Here is an 8,991-nt window from a genome sequence, read left to right on the forward strand (position 1 = left end):
AGAAAAAAATAAATGGGCCACATGAGCGCTACATTATTTGTTCACCCAGCGCAACGAATGAACTGTAAATTCTAAAAAAATGGGTTGAATATGTGCGAGATTTTTGGAGGATGAAATGTGGGCCAATAGATCGAACCAACGCAAGGCATTTTCAACTTAATCAACAAATGATTCTGACATCGATAGCTGTTGGATTTACATTTAATGATCGACATTCATCTTCAATCTCTCGTATTCTTCCTCCAGCATCGCCAGGACCACCTGCTCCCGCCTCTGGCTGCTAGTGCTACCTCTTGAGCACTACGTCGGTTTTCCCTTGAAGAATAAAGGGTGATGCAGCAAAGTAGCGTAAGTATTTCCCTTAGTTTTTGAGAAACAAGGTATCAATCCAGTAGGAGACTACATGCAAGTCCCTCGTACCTACACAAACAAATAAGAACCTCGCAACCAACGCGATAAAGTGGTTGTCAATCCGTTCACGGTCACTTTCGAGAGTGAGATCTAATAGAGATAATAATGACAAGATAAATATTTTTGGTATTTTTATGATATAGATTGAAAGTAAAGATTGCAAAATAAATGGTGCCAAAAATAACTTGTTGACAGGAGATTAATATAATGGAGAATAGACCCGGGGCCATAGGTTTCACTAGTGGCTTCTCTCAAGGTAGCATAAGTATTGCGGTGGGTGAACAAATTACTGTTGAGCAATTGATAGAAAATCAAATAATTATGAGAATATCTAGGCATGATCATGTATATAGGCATCACATCCGTGACAAGTAGACCGACTCCTGCCTGCATCTACTACTATTAGTCCACACATCGACCGCTATCCAGCATGCATCTAGAGTATTAAGTTTAAGAACAGAGTAACGCATTAGGTAAGATGACAAGATGCAGAGGGATAAACTCAAGCACTATGATATAAACCCCATCTTTTTATCCTCGATGGCTACAATACAATACATGTCGTTTCCCTTTCTGTCACTGGGATCGAGCACCGCAAGATTGAACCCAAAGCTAAGCACTTCTCCCATTGCAAGAAAGATCAATCTAGTAGGCCAAACCAAACTGATAATTCGAAGAGACTTGCAAAGATAACCAATCATACATAAAAGATTTCAGAGAAGAATCAAATATTGTTCATAGATAGACTTGATCATAAACCCACAATTCATCGGATCTCCACAAACACACCGCAAAAAGAGTTACATCAAATAGATCTCCAAGAAGATCGAGGAGAACTTTGTATTGAGATCCAAAGAGAGAGATGAAGCCATCTAGCTAATACCTATGGACCCGAAGGTCTGAAGTAAACTACTCACACATCATCGGAGGGGCCATGGAGTTGATGTAGAGGCCCTCCGTCATCGATTCCTCCTCCGGTGGAGCTCCGGAAAAGGCCCCAAGATGGGATCTTTTGGGTACAGAAGGTTGCGGCGGTGGAAATAGGGTTTCGTGGTGCTCATGGATGTTTTCGGGGTATATGAACTTATATAGGAGGAAGAAGTAGGTCGGTGGAGCCACGAGGGGCCCATGAGGGGGTAGGGCGCGCCCAGGGGGTAGGCGCACCCCCTGCCTCGTGGCCTCCTCGTTGATTGCATAACATCCACTTCAAGTCCCCTGGATCACGTTTGTTCCAAAATAACTCTCCCGAAGGTTTTATTCCGTTTGGATTCCGTTTGATATTCCTTTTTTGCGAAACACTGAAATAGGCAAAAAAACAGCAATTTGCACTAGGCCTTGGGTTAGTAGGTTAGTCCCAAAAATAATATAAAAGTGTAAAATAAATCCCATTAACATCCAAAACAGATAATATAATAGCATGGAACAATCAAAAATTATAGATACGTTGGAGACGTATCAAGCATCCCCATGCTTAATTCTTGCTCGTCCTCGAATAGGTAAATGATAAAACAGAATTTTTGATGTGGAATGCTACCTAGCATATTTCTCAATGTAATTCAGATCCGAAAGATTCAATACAAAAGTCTAATATATACAGAAAATAATAATACTTCAAGCATACTAACTAAGCAATTATGTCTTCTCAAAATAACATGGCAAAAGAATGTTCATCCCTACAAAATCATATAGTTTGGTCATGCTCCATTTTCATCACAAAAGAATTCTCTCATCATGCACAACCACGATGACAAGCCAAGCAATTGTTTCACACTTTAGTAATCTCAAACTTTCTTCAACTTTCACACAATACATGAGCGTGAGCCATTGATATAGCACTATGGGTGGAATAGAATATGATGATGGGGGTTATGTGGAGAAGACAAAAAAGGATATAGTCTCACATCGACGCGGCTAATCAATGGGCTAGGGAGATGCCCATCAATTGATGTCAATGCAAGGAGTAGGGATTGCCATGCAACGGATGCACTAGAGCTATAAATGTATGAAAGCTCAACAAAAGAAACTAAGTGGGTGTGCATCCAACTTGCTTGCTCACGAAGACCTAGGGCATTTGAGGAAGGCCATTGTTCGAATATACAAGACAAGTTCTATAATGAAAAATTCCCACTAGTATATGAAAGTGACAAAACAAGAGACTCTCTATCATAAAGGTCATGCTGCTACTTTGAAACACAAGTGTGGAAAAAAGGATAGTAGCATTGCCCCTTTTTATTTCTTATTTTTTCTTCTTTTTTGGCCTTTTTTGGGACAATGCTCTATTAATGATGATCATCACACTTCTATTTATTTACAACTCAATGATTACAACTCTATAGTAGAACAAAGTATGACTCTATATGAATGACTCCAGCGGTGTACCGCAAAGGGCAATGAATCAAGAGTGACATGTATGAAAGAATTATGAACGGTGGTGTAATGCCCCGGATACAACTTTCCATATTTGTACTCTGACTCTTGCCTTTTCCGGAGATGCGATACGATAGTTCTTTCGTGGTTGTGTTTTGTCTTTGTTTTGCATTTTGTTCATGTCATGCATTTGATATCATGTCATCATGTGCATCGCATTTGCATTCGTGTTCGTCTCATACATCCAAGCATTTTCCCCTTTGTCCGTTTTGCAATCCGACACTCCTACATGCACCGGCGCACCCCTCTTGTCTCTTTTCGTGAGCGGGTATCGAACGTTCTCAGAATGGACCGAGATTTGCCAAGTGGCCTTGGTACACCACCGGTAGACCGCCTGTCAAATTTCGTGCCATTTGGAGTTCGTTTGATACTCCAACTGTTAACCGAGGAACCGCAAAGGCCTCGTGTGTGTTGCAGCCCAACACCCCTCCAAAACGGCCCAATAACCCATCCAAACCCCTTCCATGTCCTCCTACCTCCTCCTACCTATATATATGTGTCTCCATCCAAATTTTTCGCGCAGTACAAACCCTAGCACCACTCCCCTCGCACCACCGGACGTTTCTTCCTCAGCCGCCGGACATGTCCAGCCTCCACGTCGCCCGGACCAATCTGGGGATGCCACGTCACCCCGCCACCGCTCAGCACCAACCATAGCGCGCCACCTGTCCCGTCGCTCCCCCGCACCACGCCGGCCCGCTGGGACCCGGATCTGGCCCTTCGGGCCCGATCCGCTCAATCTGCATGAGCGCCTCCCGTAGGCGTCCGCGCGCCGCCCTAGCGCCGCTCGCCATTCTCGCCGGGTGCCCACGGTCGTCCGCCGCCTTCACCTCGGCTTCCGCGCCACCGCCCGTTGACTCCGCTCGCCGCCCGGAGCTCCCGCCGCTGTCCGGCCCTGCCGCCACCGGGAACGGATCCGGCAGCACAGATCCGCTCGCTTCCGGCCGTCCTCGCCTCGCCTCGCCGGCGGGAACCACCGCCGCCGCCCCTTCCTGCCCGATCCAGGCGGGATCGGGACGACAAGCGCGTCACCGGCCGCGTGGGCCACCGTGCGTCCATCCTGGGCCTCCTCCCCGCTCCGGCCCAGCTGGCCTGCCTCGCCCAGCCCGCCTCGTTCTCCTCCGCCCTGGGCCATAGCCCGCTAGGTGAGCCCCGCCTAAATCCCGCTCAGGCGTCTTATAGCTATCTAATGCTCAATTTTTCAGTTCTAGAATTTCGGCTAAGTCTTGAATCCCTGTTATTTTTATGCATCCTTGATCATATTACATCTTCTTGCTCGGTGCTCCAAATTGTGTATGTGATATATCAAAATGTGCATCATTATGTGCTCTTCATTTTGTTCCATTGTGGCATGCTTGTTTGAGTCTATCTTGATGCCCTAATCACTGATGCAAGAGTGCTATAAAATGTTTGCTCCTGTTTTTTAGCAGATTATGTTGATTTGTCATTTTTGTCACATTTGTTGTGTGGTTCATATGAACATGAGCTCTACATGTGTTTTGGTCTATGCCATGCCATATTTATAGGGGTGCTTGCCATGTATTTTTTGTGATCTTTGTGGTGACTAGCACAAGCATGCAAAGTAGCCTTCGTGATATTGCTGATTTCAGGATCTCAGGATTTTGACCAAGTCTTTGTCTACTGTTATTTTGATGCCATGTAACCATGTTGCTACAGTGAGATACATGCTTTATTTGAGTTGCTTCAGTAAGGATGATTTGGACATAGGGCTATGATCTATCCATCCATGCCCCTGTTTGCAATTATGGAGTGCCCTAGCATGACTTAGTCTTGCTCTACTTCTACTATAAAATGTTCCTGGCAGATTGTTTACATGTTAATCAATTTTGCCATGGTTGTTGTTATTGATCCATGCATGATATGAACTTGTTCTTGCCATGTTCAGCTTCATGAACATGTCTTCTTGCTGATGCTATGCTTATCTTGTCATGCAATGCCTTGTGTTGAGTGAATCGAGCTCGCAAAGATGCCTTCATAATTCTGTTTGTGTCATGCTCTGTTTTCTGCTAAGTCTGAATCTGTTAATGAAACTTGCTATGTTTACATGGGTGCCATCATATCTTCTGTGCCTTTTTGGCCCATGGCCAGTAAGGGACTTTTGTTCTATGCATTGAGTAGATTCATGCCATGCCTTTGTTTACTATGATCTGTTCCTGTAGCATGTTGTTTGCTTGCTCTAAACATTGCTTCCTGATGTTAACTCCTGGCATGTTAGTAATTTTCACTAAGTCTATGAAGCTGATATCTTTTGCACTTTTGCCATGCTTGTTTGAACCTGCTCTTGTGTGATTTAGCCGTAGCTCAGTGTTCATGTTTTGTCAAGCATCCTGAGTAGATCACTTCCATGTGCTTTGTTTTTATGTTGGAGTGCAGTAGCTTAGTTTCTTGTGGCATTCTAGATGGCATGGTGCTATTAATCGCAGAATTGTGACATTCTTGTTTTGCTTGCCATTTGCAAACCGTGCGTCCGATTCCGGTGATCTTTATATCGATTTCGACCGAAATCATCTCATATTTCCAGCGGCACACTTGGTTTGCCAAGTTGATGCCTGGTTCAACCTTTCCCTTCTAAAGCACGCATATGCATTGCATATCACATCTCTCATATCATGCCATGTTTTGCATCATGTTGCTTGCGCATTGCACCGTGATTGATTGTTGGTTCCTTTGCTTGTGTTCTTGCCTTGGGTAGAGCTGGGCAACGAATACGTGATCGAGGAACCTGTTGAGTACGCTTACAAGGATCAAGCTTTCGTCAACTCTGGGAACTTTGCAGGAAAGATGACCATACCCTCGAAATCACTTCTATCTTTGCTGGCTAGTTGCTCGCTCTATTGCTATGCCGCGATACCTACCACTTGCTATATCATGCCTCCCATATTGCCATGTCAAGCCTCTAACCCACCTTTCCTAGCAAACCGTTGTTTGGCTATATTACCGCTTTGCTCAGCCCCTCTTATAGTGTTGTTAGTTGTAGGTGGAGATGAAGTTTGTTTACTTTAATGCATCTATATACTTGGTAAAGGGTGGAAGGCTCGACCTTATGCCTGGTGTTTTGTTCCACTCTTGCCGCCCTAGTTTCCGTCATACCGGTGTTATGTTCCTTGATTTTGCGTCCCTTACGTGGTTGGGTGTTAGGTGAACCCCTTGATAGTTCGTTTTGAATAAAACTCCTCCAGGAAGTCCCAACCTTGGTTTTACATTTGCCTAACAACCTATCACCTTCCCTTGGGTTCTACAGACTCAAGGGTCATCTTTATTTTAACCCCCCCAGGCCAGTGCTTGTCTAAGTGTTGGTCCGAACTAGAGCACCGTGCGGGACCGTCCCTTGACAACTTGGGTTATGTTGGTACCTATACGCTTAGCTTATCCGATGTTGCCCTGAGATCGAGATATGTGCATCTCCTATCGGGATGTCGGCGCATCGGGCGGTCTTTCTGGTCTTGTTTTACCATTGTCGAAATGTCTTGTAACCGGGATTCCGAGTCTGATTGGGTCTTCCTTGGAGAAGGAATATCCTTTGTTGACCATGAGAGCTTGTGATGGGCTAAGTTGGGACACCCCTGCAGGGATTTGAACTTTCGAAAGCCGTGGCTGCGGTTATGGGCAGATGGGAATTTGTTAATGTCCGGTTGTAGAGAACTTGACACTTAACTTAATTAAAATGAATCAACCGCATGTGTAGCCGTGATGGTCTCTTCTCGGCGGGGTCCAGGAAGTGAACACGGGTCTTGTGTTATGCTTGAACGTAAGTAGTTTCAGGATCACTTCTTGATCATTTATAGCTTCTCGATCGTGCTTTGCTTCTCTTCTCACTCTCTTTTGCGTAAGTTAGCCACCATATATGCTAGTGCTTGCTGCAGCTCCACCTCACTACCCTTTCCTAACTTTAAGCTTAAATAGTCTTGATCTCGCGGGTGTGATATTGTTGACTCCTCGTGGCTCACTGATACTTCCAAACATTTGCTGGTGCCGATGATACCAGTGCAGGGGACGCTATCGAACTCAAGTGGGAGTTCGACCAGGATTCGGGATGGTACTATGTTTCTTTTCCGGATGATCAGTAGAGGAGCCCAGTTGGGGCGATCGGAGATCTAGCATTTGGGTTTGTCTTTCTTTATTTTGGTTCCGTAGTGGTACCTTGATTGTATTCTGGATGATGTATGTTTAACTTGTATTTGTGTGAAGTGGCGATTGTAAGCAAACTCTTTATCCCTTTCTTATTCACTACATGGGATGTGTAAAGATTACCCCTCTTGCGACATGCCTACCATGCGGTTATGCCTCTAAGTCGTGCTCCGGCACGTGGGAAATATAGCCGCATCGTGGGTGTTACAGGTGGCTTTGCCACAAATACGATGTCAACTACATGATCATGCAAGGCGATATGACAGTGATGATGCGTCTCATAATAAATGGAATGGTAGAAAGTTGCATGGCAATATATCTCGAAATGGCTATGGAAATGACATAATAGGTAGGTACGGTGGCTGTTTTGAGGAAGATATAAGGAGGTTTATGTGTGACAAAGCATATTATATCACGGGGTTTGGATGCACCGGCGAAGTTTGCACCAACTCTCAAGGTGAGAAAGGGCAATGCATGGTACGGAAGAGGCTAGCAATGATGGAAGGGTGAGAGTGCGTATAATCCATGGACTCAACATTAGTCATAAAGAACCCACATACTTATTGCAAAAATCAACAAGCCATCAAAAACCAAGCATTACGCGCATGCTCCTAGGGGGATAGATTGGTAGGAAAAGACCATCGCTCGTCCCCGACCACCACTCATAAGGAAGACAATCAAATAACACCTCATGTTTCAAATTTGTTACACAATGGTCACATACGTGCATGCTATGGGACTTGCAAACTTCAACACAAGTATTTCTCAAATTCAGAACTACTCAACTAGCACACTCTAATATTACTAGCTTTATATCTCAAAACAATTATCAAGTATCAAATTTCTCCTAGTACTCAATGCACTTTTTATGAAAGTTTTTATTATACCGATCTTGGATGCCTATCATATTAGGACTAAATTCATAACCAAAGCAAATTACCATGCTGTTCTAAAGGACTCTAAAAATAATATAAGTTAATCATGAGAGATCAATAATTTCTATAAAATAGAACCACCACTGTGCTCTAAAAGATATAAGCGAAGTACTAGAGCAAAATTATCTAGCTCAAAAGATATAAGTGAAGCACATAGAGTATTCTAATAAATTCCGATTCATGTGTGTCTCTCCCAAAAGGTGTGTAAAGCAAGCTTTATTGTGGTAAACTAAAAAGAAAAGACTCAAATCATACAAGACGCTCCAAGCAAAACACATATCATGTGGTGAATAAAAATATAGCCTCAAGTAAAGTTACCGATAGAAGAAGACGAAAGAGGGGATGCCTTCCGGGGCATCCCCAAGATTAGGCTTTTAGTTGTCCTTGAATTTTACCGTGGGGTGCCTTGGGAATCCCCAAGCTTAGGCTCTTGCCACTCCTTGTTCCATAATTCATCAAATCTTTACCCAAAACTTGAAAACTTCACAACACAAAACTTAAACAGAAAATCTCATAAGCTCCGTTAGTAAAAGAAAACAAACCACCACTTAAGTTACTGTAATGAACTCATTATTTATTTATATTGGTGTTAAGCCTACTATATTCCAACTTCTCTATGGTTCATACACTCAAATACTAGCCATATATTCATCAAAATAAGAAAACAACACACGAAAAGTAGAATCTGTCAAAAACAGAACAGTCTGTAGTAATCTGTAGGTTTAGAATACTTCTGGAATCCCAAAAATTCTAAAATAAATTGCTTGACGTGAGGAATTTATCTATTAATCATCTTCAAAAATAATTAACTAAATAGCACTCTTCAGTAAAAAATGGCAGCAAATCGCGTGAGCACTAAAGTTTCTGTTTTTTACAGCATGATCGCAAAGACTTTCCCCAAGTCTTCCCAAAGGTTCTACTTGGCACAAAGCTAATTAAAAGCATAAAACCACATCTAAACAGAGGCTAGATGAATTAATTATTACTAAACAGAATAAAAAATCATGGAACAAAAATAATTGGGTTGCCTCCCAACAAGCGCTATCGTTTAACGCCCCTAGCTAGGCAT

The sequence above is a fragment of the Triticum aestivum genome, chromosome 2A, assembly GCF_018294505.1.
Source record: "Triticum aestivum cultivar Chinese Spring chromosome 2A, IWGSC CS RefSeq v2.1, whole genome shotgun sequence".
NCBI lineage: Eukaryota > Viridiplantae > Streptophyta > Magnoliopsida > Poales > Poaceae > Triticum > Triticum aestivum.